The sequence below is a fragment of the Diachasmimorpha longicaudata genome, chromosome 2 (genome assembly GCF_034640455.1).
Source record: "Diachasmimorpha longicaudata isolate KC_UGA_2023 chromosome 2, iyDiaLong2, whole genome shotgun sequence".
In the NCBI taxonomy this organism is placed as follows: domain Eukaryota; kingdom Metazoa; phylum Arthropoda; class Insecta; order Hymenoptera; family Braconidae; genus Diachasmimorpha; species Diachasmimorpha longicaudata.
Window position 1 is genome coordinate 8,865,288 of NC_087226.1, and position 16,094 is coordinate 8,881,381.

The window sequence follows — 16,094 nt, forward strand, 5'->3', positions numbered from 1 at the left end:
GAAATAAATTTATTCATGTTCATAATTTTTTCAGACGACGATTTCATAGCTAAAAAAATGAACCCTTGGGAAGTTGGAATAATTTGAATTATTCATTTATAAACAAGAGAGGTGAAGAAAATAATCATTCTGTGCAAAACTGTGATTTGAATGATGCTGAATATTCATGATGCTTTTAAAATTCTCCTCATGCTCTTCGATTTACGAATTTCATGATTTATAATCGTTGAATTTATAGCCAGTTTTATAATAAATTATACAATGTACTTGATATCTTTAATACTCATCAGGAGAATAAAAATTAGATTATTAACCAGCGTTACTTTGATGGGTTTAAACAGGACTGGAATAAGAGGGTTTTTTTTTTCTGGAAGTAACCCATTCAGTCTCGTGTTGTTTGGGAATTATGGAACCCTTCAATTTTGTTTGCCAAGTCGCGCGGAAGAATCAATAAAAAAAATGGGAAATCTTCGACGTCTTGTGAGTACATTCAGAGTTGCCGGGGGAGGAATTTGAGAGATGTAGAAATATGCCACTGGGGACTTCTGACACGTGCTGAAAATCAATCGATAGATTTGATTGAAGGGTTACATCTTCAGACACCAATGAACTGGATTTTCCACTTCATGGAACTACGATGGGATCGATCTTTCACAAGTATGCTTCACCCAGATGTATAGATTGACGGATTATTACGATGGTAAGAGCTCCAGGAAATAAAGAATGTTTACAAAAAAGAACAAGTCGATTAATCAACTTGATATTCTTAATCGTCATTTAATTGTGGAAATTGATATTTCTGGTGAAATTTTTATGTTCAGGAGTGTTGGACTGTTTCATGAAACGAATATTTCATTAAGAATTCATTGAAAAAGGGTTTTTTGGCGATTGAGTGAAGGAAAACCTTGAGGTTAATTGATGGTTATTCATAAGTCTATAAGTGATGATTTCATGGGCACTCAAGAGCTGGGGAATTTGAAACCAATAGAAAAAAACCTCTCCACGATATTGAATTGCGACGTGTCCAAGAATTCCGTATCTACTCTAGATAATTGGGTTCGGTTATTCGAGAACTAATTGAGTGAAACTTCCCATTTACTTCTTGAAAATCCTTCCGCGTGCTGGATGTGATCGTACAATTTCCATTTCATTCATCCAAGATGGATGAGCAGTTGCATAATGGAGATGCAATCCTTATCCATGCATGCCGAATGACGACTTTCTAGTTCTATGGAATCTCTTCTACGAGAAAATCTCTTGGAAAATAATATCATTAAGTTGGAAATAATTTTTCCAATTATTACCAGACTTATTTATTTAGTTTTCACTAAAGCAGAGGTTGTTGTAAGACTCAGATGTGATGGAGAACGTCTACACGAGGCTGAAAAAATTTTATAAAATATCATTAAATCATAAAAATTAAATCGATTGAGAGGAAAAAAATTCGAAAATTGCTATCGGAGGAGAATAATCCATTCGACCAAAATTAATTACCAATATACCATACCATCCAAAGGGTCGGATGTGATCCAAAACTGTAACATGAAACAGAAGTATTGGATTCACACACGATCCAATTATTCCGAATAAATTACATTCTCCACTCGTAAATATTCATGAGTGAAATAATTGTCACACTCATGAATAACGAATCCATCGATCCATTGCTCTTGACTTACAAGAGCGCGAAATTGCGCTGCGAAAGTGGAAGAGGCACTGGATCTTCTAATTTTCCTCGAGGATGAGCCTCTCATGGTGGAGTGAATAATGGAATGTCAATCTGCTCTGGTGACTGCTGAGGATTTTTCACAGGGGGGAAATCTCCAGGAAGTAGTCTCCGTTGAGTCTGCACAATGGTACTAGCGCTTCAATACCACGGGTTTCTGTAATCACTAGTGACTTCTATTGTGTATTCCAGAGAACAGCTGGTGAATTATAGGCGGGAGAGAGCTTGTTTTATCGGATGGGCTGCCATCCCTGGCAGGTATTCTTCGCGGCATTGTAGGTATCAACATAGATTTTATTGAACATATCGAGAAGAAAATAGTGCGAATTAAAAATTAATTGTGCCTCAGATGAACATTTGATTAAAATGAAAAATTTCGAGCGGAAATAATTCATCATGAAAAGAAAATTAAAAATGCGAAGATTCTGTCAATTATTCTTTAAATATCCTACTTCATTATTTATCAAACTACAGCTTTGTAAGTAGTCTTCAAATAAATAATAACTTTAGAGATTAAATATTTCCATCCAGAAGCAAAAAAAAACGGAAATAACTAATTTATATAAAGGCTATCTTTTTTATTCTTTTTATTCTAAATTTTATTAATTTTGTGGCAATGGCGATATAACAATGAACTCCAAGTGAAAATTGATTCCACCCTCCGAAATCCCCCACGAATCTCAATGAGGTATATACGTCCAACATAATCAGGGATTTAATTTACTCGGCGAAAACAATCGCCCGCTGCGCGTGAGATTTTTTTCAATTAACTCCAAAGCGTAACGATAAGAACAACGAGGAGTTTGATAAGATGCTTGGATATACCTTATGACTAAATGAATTTTATAATCGACATTGTACTCCCTCCATTGATTGGATTATTGATGACCACAGGAAAAAATGGAAATTGACTACACATGATGAATGGAATTTTGGAAAGTGTCACTCGTGATTGATCGACAATTTCCAGAGACCTTTAAAGTTCGAAATGTAACACAAGTTTTGGACTGCGAATGTAATGGAATTGCCATTTCGTGGAAAATCTCATACGTATCGTCCCTCATCCCTCATTCCTTTTTATGAAAACGTGACTGGGGACAACTGGCACGGGCATATTATCGTTGACGCTGAATCGATAATCGGTGCTCCGCACGAGCTGTTCTTTTTCACAGATATTTGAAATTTTGAGTGTCGCGATTATTTCAGTTTTTAGTTTCAGGTACAGTAAGGGAAATAGATAGAGGTGTTAATGGATTAAAATCTTTGATAAATCGAGTTAAGGAATGTAGAACTGAATTTTTCCAGTTACTTTTATTTCTCCATTTGATTCATAGGCCTGGGTCTGAATATACCGGGATTAGTCCATGGCCCTGGGGGAATTATTGGCAACATTTATACTGATCTAAACAACTGATTTATTCAGATGAATAGTGATAAAAATTTTATGTTTCTCTTCACAACGGATGAACAGTACCTTACACACAAATAACTGGCAGTTTATTCCTCTCCCCGTCTGACTATGGATGGATTTTCCACTTTGCATTGAAGATGAAAGTTTTTTTTTCATTTCTCTGAATAAAACAAACAGTTTTACTCAAATAGCTCGTAATAAATTGTTCATTCAAACTTTGACTTGATTTTTATTTGTGGTTTTATTCCCATCGAATGCCCGGGGAGTCAAGTGCAAAGAACTATTTCAAACGAATAAATATTTCAATTGGATTCAATAAATCGTTCAGTTAATTCCAGTGAAAGTTTCATCAAAAGTAAATAGGAGCTTCGAGGCTTTCAGCAAAAATATTAAAACGAAAATTTCAACTGAGATGAATAAATAATCATGTAAATAAATCCTCTATTGAATTGAACTCTAAAACAAACCACCTCTGGTATTTAATGTGCCATATATAGTCTTGCTGGTATGATAAAAGTTAAATTTAATTTTATAACCACATGATACGAGTCCCTGGATAACAAAGTGACTCGTATGTTGCACTCGCGGGGCGATTCAGGTGAAATGCAGTGGTATCCAATGTAATGCGTCGACTGACGATGGACCATTTTAGCAGTGGGTACTTTGCATTCTCTCGACACTGGCATATTCGAGGCAGATGCACTCATTGTACCCTTAGGAACACTAAACACTGGATCACTCGAATACCTCGGCTTCAGGTTTTGGATTAGGAAACGTGTCCCCGCATACTATTGAGCTTCAGTTCGTGGGGAGGGGGTGGGACGGCTATTCGATGATACGAAATTGGGACATTTCGTCTTATGGTCAGCCACACTGCACTTTGAACATTCGCTGAGAAGGGTAATTCCATGAAAATAGTTTTTTGTAGTTATTCGAAGGGCTAATGGATAATTATCTGGGTATCTACTTGATTGAATTTCTTTGACGAAAATTCTACGACAATCTGTGAATTTAAAAAAACTTTCAGAATTTGTTTAATTTTTTTATCCAGTGCCTTGAGATTGGTCCACCACGTGGATAATTGGACATGAAAATGTCCCTAATGCGCTAAATTTATGATAAATTAAATGAGCTTGTCCCCAAATAAGATATTTTTTCATTCTTAATTCAAAACAATGACCAAGACCACCATTTTTTCTAATTTTATACCCCATTTTCTAGGATAATACCTAGCGCTACGGAATGCCCTTATCCACCTTAAATTCCCAGGATCATTTTTTCCCCTCCAGAAGGATTAATCGGTATTCATTAAATTCAAATGAGCCATCAACTCTGCGGGAGGTGAAAAACCTGTGGAATATACAACTGGGAACCCACATAAAATTGTGTCTCAGGATATATTGTCTCAATCCATCTCGGCCACGACCTCCTTTGAGACAGCGGTGGCAAAGGTCGCTAGGACAATTTGGAATAATTTACAAAACAGTTGGATGTATTACACAGCTTTGTTACGATGGAGTTCAAACACAAATTCTCGTGTCTAGTCGCCGGGTCAAAAACATCGAGGACTACTTGGGAAATGGAAATTTATGGGCAAGCCTGGGCAATGGTCGGGTAACCTTCCTGTGAGTTATTCCGGGCGACGGTCTTGTTGAGCCGGGATTCCCCGGGTTTATTGTCGAATCATAATGAAAGAAGTGGATGAAGAGAATGAAGAATAAAAAATAGGGTACGAGGATTTCTTGAATTTCAGAGGATCAATCCCCTCAGCTGAATCGCTCGTGTCATATTCGGGGGGATTTATTTTATTAACAGCACTTGAGGATATCCTAACACTTTGCCAATTTATTTTGTTTATGTGAAATTGCCTCATCGTGGAAGTTTTCGCTTTTAAAGGGCCGAATGTCCTTCGGAAATGATTCTGAATTTAAGAAGATAATGTAATTACTCATTTAAATATTTTCTTCTCTGTGGACAGTGAGAACTCGAGAGATATTTTGCATTGATGACATGATTTCGGGAAAATTGTCATTTTTGTGAAAGATCTTGAGTTCATATCTCTCATGATGATTAATTCCCCCCAAATAAAACTGTTTTGATCAATGAAATATTTATGCTATCATTTTTCATTGAAAAATGCACGTTAACTTCATTCAAAAAACAATAAATTTTCACCCAATGAAATAGCAGAGAATTTTTGAATTTATGACTTGCAATGCCAGTTCTCCACAGACTCCAAAAATCAGAACCCACACTTGCCACACAACACATCAATCTAGCCCCCTGAAAAGTACACAACTCCTCCAGAACGAATGTACCTCCTCAATCTTGCACATTTCCCGAAGGAATATGACAACCTTGAATCCATATTTATGACTCCTCCTCCCGAATGCTGTCTGTTTTATGCAACCGAGGCAACGTTTCCCAATGTATCACGTTGAAGATTTATACTGGACATTTCACTGCCTCCAACCACCGTGGATCCTTGTTGGACAGCGAGCGTGAGCTGCAGCCCGTATCCTACGTCGTTTACCCAGCGTTGAGCTATAAACCACTAAATGTTGAAGTACTGGGGTGAAATTTATTCTGTCAAGGTTTATTCAACGTGAAATTTAAAATATCTGGAGGAAAATAGCAGCCAGAGCGATAATACAGAATTGTTTTCGGTGGTGGACGAGTTGTTCCCCTGGTATCAATCCACTACTGAGGGGAACCACAGCTTTACTACTTCTCCTTTTCGTCGTTATGGTTCCCCTGGTATTTCAACCGTATCTTCTATGTACAACCAGTTGCGCCCGGAGGAACTAATTTCGTCATTTTCATTCTACAAGTTATTTCATTCTCCAAATTATGCACTGATGATAAGTATTTTGGCAAGAAATTCCGGTACAAGAAAACAACGTGGACTCAAATTAGAATATGTTTATGATTATTCTATATTCAACAGTTTGGAACCATTCTAAAAAACTCAAAACGCCATGACAAAGTGTAGGGTTGAAGCAAGATGGAGAAAATTATTTTAAAAATTCAATTTTTCAAAGTTCAAGCATTTTTTCATTTCTATCGATTCACAAATTTCATAATTGGAAATGGAGGAGAAATCACGTTCAACCCAACCCAATTTCCAGGGCCAGGGCTCCTGTCCTACGCTAACACAAGAATTTTTCTCATAAATTCCTCTTCGTGCAGCTAAATGTGTCGCATGGTCTGTTACAGGGAAATTGTGTATGCTTAAGACGTTTGAAAGTCACCCCGTCTTCCGGTGTAACCAGAAAAAAATTCGCCTCTTCTTCTTCTTCTTTCTATTCATTGTCATGTTTTATTCATTTTCGTTTGTCTCATCATAATCGAATTTTAGTTATTCATTTATTCATTAGACACACCCACCACTGTTCCCCATCACTCAAAATGGCTAATTAAATTCTGAAAGAATTTCTCACCCCACGAGGAATTGATTCACCGATTTCACCGTTAATGCCAAGCGTCACCGTCAAGGACAAACGAAATCAAGAGCCAGGGGGAAGGGTGCCTTGGAATCCACACGTTGAAAGCTCGAGAGAGCCTCTGAATGTGTTCTTAAACATTAGTCGAGCTCCACCCCTCTCGTAGGAACAAAGTGTCGGGCTTTACGGATCTTAACGACTTTTTTCTTGTTTCCCACCCTCAACGAAAAGGCGGTCCTTCACGCGCGCAACAATTCAGAATTTTAAGCGCTGAACGTTGTCTGAATGTGAATGCGATATTTAACAAGTGTCAGAGTGTCAAGCTCGGATTATTCTATCGTCAATAAAGGAAAAATTCCCGTCCATCTGGCGTTCTTTCTCTCTCACGTCACGTTTTTCATTTCTCATTTCCGTCAGCTTCCTTGGACCGCAATAAATATTTCTCGGATTTGCCTTTATTTTTCTTTTAAAATTCTATTCCTCCTTACGACCACCTGAGGGATCAAATGATATTCGAGAATTTCCTGTTATAATTAATGACAAAAATAAAAGGCGGGGATATTGCTCGACACCTTATAGTGAGTTTACGAGGGGATGAGGACTGCATCGATCGTAACTTCGCGGATTGCAACTGTTTCCAAATTGTGACGGTAAAAAGAGAAGTTGAGACAGCCATTTTTGTTTATTAGCTTCGCCTCTATTTTCCATCCGTCCCTTTGCCAATTATATTTAACTCTCCAATTAAGAATCGATGCTGCAGGACGAATCCGGCACAGACTGAAGTGCTGGCTCTATATTTCGAGTGCCTATTGTTTTCTGAAAATATGAATGTGTGCCAGCGTGACGGGATAATTGCAGTGATGGGGTTAATCATCTGATTTGCAGATTTCATTGGTAGTGATATGAGGGATTACCTGCAGCCGTTAATAGAATGCAATTTAACCTGGATAATTATATGAAATGCATAACTTGTTAATTAAACGGTTTAATAAAAAAATACATCACTTCTCAGTAAATTATGTAATACAATGGAATAAACTATTCTTTTAATGTAAATAACAAAATCCAATAGGTTAATTAACGTGTAAATCACAAATATATTCATGACTAATCGATTTTTTTATTCGTGAATCGAGGGAACATTTATTTGTATGTAAAACTCTATTTATTGTATGCGAATCGAAATGTCAATAAAACCAAGGTGCAGTACGGATAAACGTTTTATTGTGAACTGTCTGAATAAATCCATTCATTCGATTCTGGTAAACGTTTGTGAGTCAAAATACACCACTTCTCTCGATGTACATTTCAAACATAATTCCATTCGGTTTCATTCAAAGTAGAAAATCCGCCTATAGTCAGACTTGAATTGAAACGCACCGTTTTAAATAGTCAACATTAATAATTTCTCTTGCATTCCCAGCACTCAGAGTAACGGGGGTGTTTATCTTTATTTATAGAGCGGTTAATAAAAGAAATGAACTCTCAAAAGCGTTCGCTAAAGTTATTGGCATGAACGCCTACGACTTTAAGCAGAATACATTGAGTTTGTCCGCCTCTGCAACAGTATATTACGTAGAACCAGAGACCATTTGCAGAGACCATTATGACGAAACAGTCGCATTTGGATGAATGCCAAGATGATAAAATCCCCACAATTGAGCCAATATTATCCGTATAATCCATTATGAGCCCAAAAATGTGTAACAACACCACGAAGTGCGAAGAATAGATGGGAAAGAGGATCGCCAACTTCTGGATTGACGAAATAAACTGCTTCCCGTTGTTCTCATCGTCTACAAATTTATCGTCGATATATTCACGATCGGAGGGAAGTCATAATTCACTAAAACTTTTTACTGTTTTAACACGTCCAAGGGAGTTTGAGATGGACTAATCGATAAAACATTTTTCACTTTTTTTTTCAGAGACAAAAAGTCAGTCGTAAATTTAAATCTGAGAATTCTGATGCTAAGTTATATTGCAGGTGGTACGAGGGAGAATACATCATTGATCATTTGCAATTGATAAGAATTCAGGAGGGAAAGGGGGGAGTTCCGGTTTTTTTAGCATAAATTTTTGACTTAAAATATTTTGATGAATTGGATGTTGGGGTTGGGGTGGGGGCAGTGTATATCAGGCATTGTGGGACGATGACCATTCGATAGTGCACATTGATGTTGGGAGGAACTCGTGGTACATGAATAAACGATGCATTGGATGATTTATGGCTCCGGTCGATGTTTATCTTTCTCACTTAGCGCGAGGTGTAATCAAGGGGAGATGTATGATAATACGTTTGAATATTTGTAAATTTACGTTTCGTTATTTTTACATTTAAATTGATGAGGTTTCAGGGGGTGGGAATGCCTCGAATTCATTGTACCGCATATAAAAATGATAAATTGCTATTTATTGGTTTAAAAAGGACTGAAGGGGTCAACTTGATTTTTTTAATTAAGCTTGTACCCTACAGTAAGCACGCCATGGTAACCTTGCCTATTTTTTGTACTCACGATTTCTTCAACTGAAATTAGACACGTATATTCCGTTAGTATTGCAATTTTTAATATTCTGGTTAGTAATGTTTTTTCAATATTTTTGCAAATAATATTTTTCAACAGACCTCGGCTTTGTGATACACCGATTGATGTCGCAGGAACACCGTAATTTTTTACAATGTGATTAGCATTACGAGGTGGCTTACTCTCGGAACATACGCCATAATGCATAGTGAATGATCACGTCTGCACTAGGGTTATCAAAGGTGAGGCCGAAGAAGAATCGCTTTTTAAAGCTGGCCAACTCTCTAGGGTTCTTTGAAAGACAGGCTTTTATCAGGCATGGCTGAATGTGTTCTCGGGCAAGTTTCAGGTCACCCTTTGAAATTTAATCTTATTCGGTTGGGGTATGTACTGTGGGCTTGTGATGTATGGCTAAGAAATTCACTCGGTGGAAGATGAAACTTTTTAAATATCCAACGTTGTTTCTTTTTCCCTTTTTTATGGAAATAGTTTTTTGGGATATTGAATTCGAAAGTATCAGAGCTGCTGGGGAGCTCCAGAGGAGGAAGAGGGTTCATTATGAGGGCGCTTTTCATCATTGTCAGGAGGTTAAAATTAATTAAAACGAATCTGTTGGAATTTATGTCTACGAAATCGAAATATATTTTATAATTTTTTATCTCTAAAAATTTTCATTGAATCGGGTTGAAATAGTCGCTCGCTTCAATACCAAAATGCATTAATTATGAATGGATTTCCTGGAGGCATTTGAAAGAGTTCTCCTCAATCATCTCAACTTTCCCAACATTTCAAAAGAAAAAGTTAAAATGTCTCAAGGGATTGATACGATTAAAAAAACCACTTGAAAGGGGTTAATTGAACGAAGCCGCATAAAAAATTTCACTAATTGTTGTGGACAACAGAATCACCGCTGAAATTCCCCCTGGCTTTACGGATTCAATTAATACCGTGCGCTCACTAATTACAGTGGTTTATCTCCGCTGATCTAAATCACATCAACTGTAGAGGGTTCAGCATTGAGTTATATCGTTATAAGGTCTATTACCACGGGGATCTGTGGAAGAACAGCTCACCGAGTGATTTATCATATATTTTTTTTTTGTTTCGTTTCTGACTCGCAGATCCACTCTAAGCCACCCTGTTATTTACGAATTTATACATCCACAAAGTTAAATAAACGCAGACTCAACTTCCACTCCCCGTGGATTGCGGAGGATTCGACAATCCAGGGAATATCCAATGCCAATCCTATTTATTTCCATTCATGTATTCACAGAAGGGGAAGAAGACATTCGTTCTGACGCCCACACTTTCAAAGTCCCTCAAGAATACGCCTCATTCGCCCCTTAAACTTGTTATTTTGGGGCTGATATGTAATCTCTCCCTATTTATTCTTTTTATGTTATTTTTTTTTTCAGAGTGGATTGAATAATGGGATACTGAAAGAGTAAAGCGTGATAATTTATTGATGAAGTGTATCAAAGTATTATACATATTTATATATACAGATATGACTGAAAATCGGAGGGGAAAAATGAGAAAACAATAAATTAAAACTTATGCTATTAATTTATGGGCCTGGACATCCAGAATGTATTGTTCGAGATAATGCGATGAATTAATATAATGCTCTGGACAAAGCTAGCCCTCATTTCATTTTTTTTTCATTGTTTCACAACTAAAGTTTCCAGACTATCTCGATCAAGGCAAATAAATCGAAAAATGAAATTTGCTGGGTTACAATGCTTCTCTCCTTACGACAAAAAACCATCACATGTATGAGGTAAAACATTAAAGATGATACATTCTTCAGGACCGTCTATCTATTGGTATCGTATCGTGTATCTTCTGGTGGGATCGTCTATCTATCGGGTCTTTCAGCTATTTCTCGGTTTCCCTCTATATCATCCTTTATAGCTCCATTTTTTCCCAGTAAACTCCTTTTTTTATGAAACGTGATATATTTTCTCTGCAGTCCCCGCCTGGCGTTTACATACCTAACTAGTACCTCGCTATTTTTAATTTCTCGAAGAACTTCGCATTTACCCTGACCTTTTATTTATTGGGTAAATTACCTTGCGTGTGTAAGAAATAAATCAATAAGACTGGAATAATTGCTGAAAACTGGAAGTCTTTGACGGCCGTGAATCTTAAAATTCTCTTTAAGAGCTAAAGTTTTGTGAATAAGCGACACTGGCAAAGAAACGTCTCAAGACCCCTATGGAAGAGGCAAAAACACGAGAAGTAAGAAAACCAGTGTGGGAATGAATGAGAATAATATAAAATCCAGCGTCTGGGACAGAATCGCACGGCGTGGCTTTAATTTCGGCTTTGTTTCCACGATTCGAGGAAATTGGAACACTGGGGGGATTGAGACAAAAGCAAAAGTCCTTACTATAACACTTTTCCTGTAATAAGATCAGGGATCAGATGTAACCATTACTTCGGTAATATTTCCGAGACTTTGGAGAACTCTAAGATATAGTGCAGATAAATCCAATGATGATTTTCCAATCAGGGGAAACACCTTTCATTTTTTAGCAAATCCAAATATTTATTCTGCTATTTTCCTGAGAAAGTGCTCATATTCGTAAATGTGAACATTTCCTTCAATTCCCGAAGGAACATAATTAGACGAATTGTAATTATATCTATAATTAAATACTCCTGTGTACTGAGACTCTATAAGTATAATAATTTTAAATAAAAATCCCTGAGGGAAGTTGAATACGATTTTCAATGGAATGGAAGTCCAAGCACATATAATTTTGTTTTCATAAAATTTTAGTATTGCATTCAGTTTTCGTATGCAAAAATTCCAAAAATTATGTAAGTCGTAAATAACCGAAGGCAATGGCCAAGTGGCCAGAGTGTCCTCTGCTATCCAAACGATAACTGTATACACGAAACACTTGATAACCGCTTTAGCCCACCTGAGGCCTTCATTTGCTTCGATAAAAAGTGGATGATATGATCAAAACAATATTCCTATATTGTCTATCGACATTCTCAATTAATGCTGATCAAGTTTAGCTATTGATTTCATTTTTACTCCATCGAAAACCTTCAAATTAAATTATTTGCAACCATTTCGATCAATTCGATAATTTACATCGATTTTGTTAGGTCAGTGCAGCTCAGAGTGTTGCTGAGTTGATACATCACCTGGACTCCACTGGATAATGTTATCACTCCTCCAGAATTACCGGAAAATTTGGGAGTGTAAAAAATGTGAGATGCATGAATTATCGATAGGACAATTTTTCCGATGACTGAATCAACAGTATCAGTCGCACCCCCTCCCCCCGCTATGAGAGAAGGATCTGTGACGTAATTTTTTAACGTCGTCTCCCCTCAGTCCTCCATATCTTGTCATTGACCGAGGGAAAAATAGATGGGCGGAGAGGCAGATGCTGACGGGAATGAGAGGGGCCGTGACCATCTGCGATGACTAGCATCTGCAGTTGACGGAGTTTCGGCCCTTGAGGTATTGCTTCGTTATTCTTCCCAGAGTGGTCGGTGGTCCCTCGGACTGAACCACGAGTGATAAGGGAGACACTCAGCTGACGATGCTGATAATGGATTCTGGGTTATACTAGCGTCAATTCATATTGAGACATCTCAATAAATCTGGTGGCATCGATGGTGATATTGTGGGTATTTCACCGATAATAAAATCATGGGAGAAAATGATTGGATTTACTGAGAGAAAAATATTGTTATCAGATATTTATTTACTTCAGAAACAGGTTTATTTTAAGAATTCAACTGTCATAATTGAGGCCTCAATCAAAAGTTTATAATTTTCAAAAACTTGATTCCAATAACTAAATGAATGTATTTATTTGAGCAAGATTTTGCAGTGTGCTAATCAATGCGTTGTAAATAAAATTCTGTTCGAATTCAGCGCACTTGATTCAATTTTTACCGGTTTTTAATGATTTTTTTTTCGAAAACTCTCACTTTGTTGTGCTCAAAAACATTTTTATCCTATAAATTTCATCGCTTTTTCGTTGCAAGGCCCAACTTTCCAACACGACCATCGCTCGAGGGCTTGCAGTCAGGGAATGTTGAATTTAGAGTGCCCTCTCTTCACTCTGGAATTCCGGGGAAAGTTCCGTTTGAAAATTACGTTGAATTTTCACTTCAATATTATGTAGAATATTCTGACGAAAAAATTGGTGCGGATTAGGAGAGAGGGGGCTGGAGCCTGGGAGATAGAGTCTGTGAATCTCCTGCTACTTTTTTTTTGCAGAAAAATTTGTTTGTTTCATCTTCATACAGTATTTTTGATAATTGATGCACACAATTGTTTATAAAAAGTCATTGTGAACTCTAGACAATGAGCTAATAACGGTGAACATCTGCCAGGGTCAGTCTCAAACACCTGGTATCAAATATTGTGTGTGAAAATTATTAGGTTTCAGAACCTGAGATAAACGATTGAGACGGTCTTGAGAGGTACGTGCTGATCGGTAAAAAATGAGATGATTTTTAAAAATCCAATCAGACTTCTCATGCTGTTACCAAGTGCGCCACACAACCGGATTTTTACCTCCCGTATTTTTATCCCCAACTCGATTGTTTAATGTTCATTCTTTTTTCAGTCATAAACTTTCCAACGGCAAAACTTTTAATGAAAAAGTCGAATCAGGTATGAAAATGAGAGAATTATGGAAAAATACAATCTACAGACTGCAAATTTCAATTAGAAATTTCCTAGTTTTCATTGACCACGGAATATTGATGTTCAATAATTGCCATACTCCTTGTGAAAATAAGAATGAAATACGGCAGACATTGTCATTTAAATTGACTTCTCTACAGACTTGATCACGATCATGATGCTCATATTTCTCGCACAGTCCATGATTTTCTCTTTGTGTACCAGCAATTTAATAAACTTTAAATGAAGAGAATTTGTTGGTAATTGAATTCCATTAAAACTTCTCAAATTGCCGAGTAATAAATTTCTCTTCTTCTCCATCCGTTCTTACTGGTTATATCCTCTTGAGGCATCATATAAATTTCTCGGATGCAGGTAGTTTATGGTCGATAGAATAAATCATCGAACTTTAGGTAGAAATATTTGAAAAATAATAAAAAACACGAGTCTCAAGCGATGAAATGTTCACCGAGGCGTACACTCGTGGTGGAAAAATGAGAATTTCATGAGCCATCGACAAGTAATATTTAACAAAATGATATTGCACTTTACATAAAACTCAAAAAATTATTGAGTTTCCAAATCCGAATATTTGTATAACACAAAAAAACTTCCTCAAATCGTCATACAACAAGACAATCTAAAATAATTAAACTGAATTCTTCAATTTACATCGATCCCCTCCCACAAATATAAATTTCCAGTGCGGAAATTTCTTCAAATTTCATTGGAAATACAACGGGATAGGAATTCCCAAGTGTCGCGAGAATTTTATCCCGAATTTTTGACCGCATATTCTCACTGAAAGCGATACCAACAATCGAGGTTAACGAATGAAATAATCCTCCTCATAAATTTCCATACCCACCAACCTAACTGGAGCCTTTATCTATTTGGTGTAAGCCGTGTTCCATACTGCGGTAGCATGACAATTCAACGCTGCATATCTCCTGACATTTCCGGAGGTAAATCCTTGCAACTACTAAGATTACTCATAAAACCTGTTAATCGCTTAGCGCCCCTGAAGCCGTGAGTGCAGATAATTTCCTTGAAAAGGCGAGACTCGAAATTCTAATGTACACGTGCGGCCTGTCACGTGCCTCATTGTACAAGTTTTGAGTAAATAGGAATTAAAACATCTCTAACATATATGTTCTGATAGAACAATTAATTTATTGTTAAAGGACTTTATTAGCCCCACCTACAAACCCAATGCATTGGACTCCATAAAATCCTTCATTTGACATTTTTTTATTCAATGGAATAACTTTTCTTTTTCATTTATAAATTTATCCGTGTGGGATTCATTACTGTAATTTTATTTTCCACGTCGCGTTCATTCAACAATATTGACTGATACTAGCACTTTCCTCATTATAAACAATTCACGCCTTCGTGACGCACCTGCCTTCAGATTCAAACGGTTTCTGCTTTATTTGTGTACATCGGTGCGTCAAATACGCTGCGTATATCTGCGGTAAATCGATAATCCCTAATTGTTTTGAATCTAACAGATATTCTATTATGATAAATAGCGACAATAATCGATATCGATACGGGCATTATGACTTGACAGTGATGGAAAACAAAGGTTAAGTAGTGATTTTATCTTTTCCCAATCGAAAATATTCCAATTGAGTCATTTTGTTAATTTATGTTATTGAGCCTTGAGCACACGAATGTTACGACAGGAATATGCTTAAAGCGAAATCAAGAGTCAATGAATTTCTGAGCGTGAAATAGCAATAGAAAATAGCTGAATCAGGCGGTGCTATTGGAGTAATTTTCCACATAACTGATAATCGAACTAGTGAGTTTATCGCGATTTATCGATGTTTTTTTCACGCAATTGGCGTATTAATCTAATACCACTAGTACATACCCTGATCGTGCGATCGCAGATTAGATTAAATGAAATACCTGAAATTTTTTGATTAAAAGAATTTAAGGTGTTCCACTTGTGCGATAGATTGTGCAATAGAGGAAGGAATTAAATAATATTTCCGCCTGAAATACCGCGGTTACTGCATTCTACCAATTGGAATTTAGGGATTTGAAGCAATTTCAACGATTCATTCGATTCATGGAGGAATTCGGGCGTTGGAATTTACGGCAGTTGGTCGGATTTTCGAATGATTGCCCCTCAAAATTCCATGAATTTATCACCTGAATTTATCAAAGCGAGAGATAGAGAAACTTATATCAGCTATTTATCCTTTATTTACGTAATTGTTTACTCCTAGTTGAATTTACCAACAGAGTACAGCACAAAATTGAAGTGGAAGTTATAGAAATATTTGGGTAAAGTTTTGTAACAAATAAA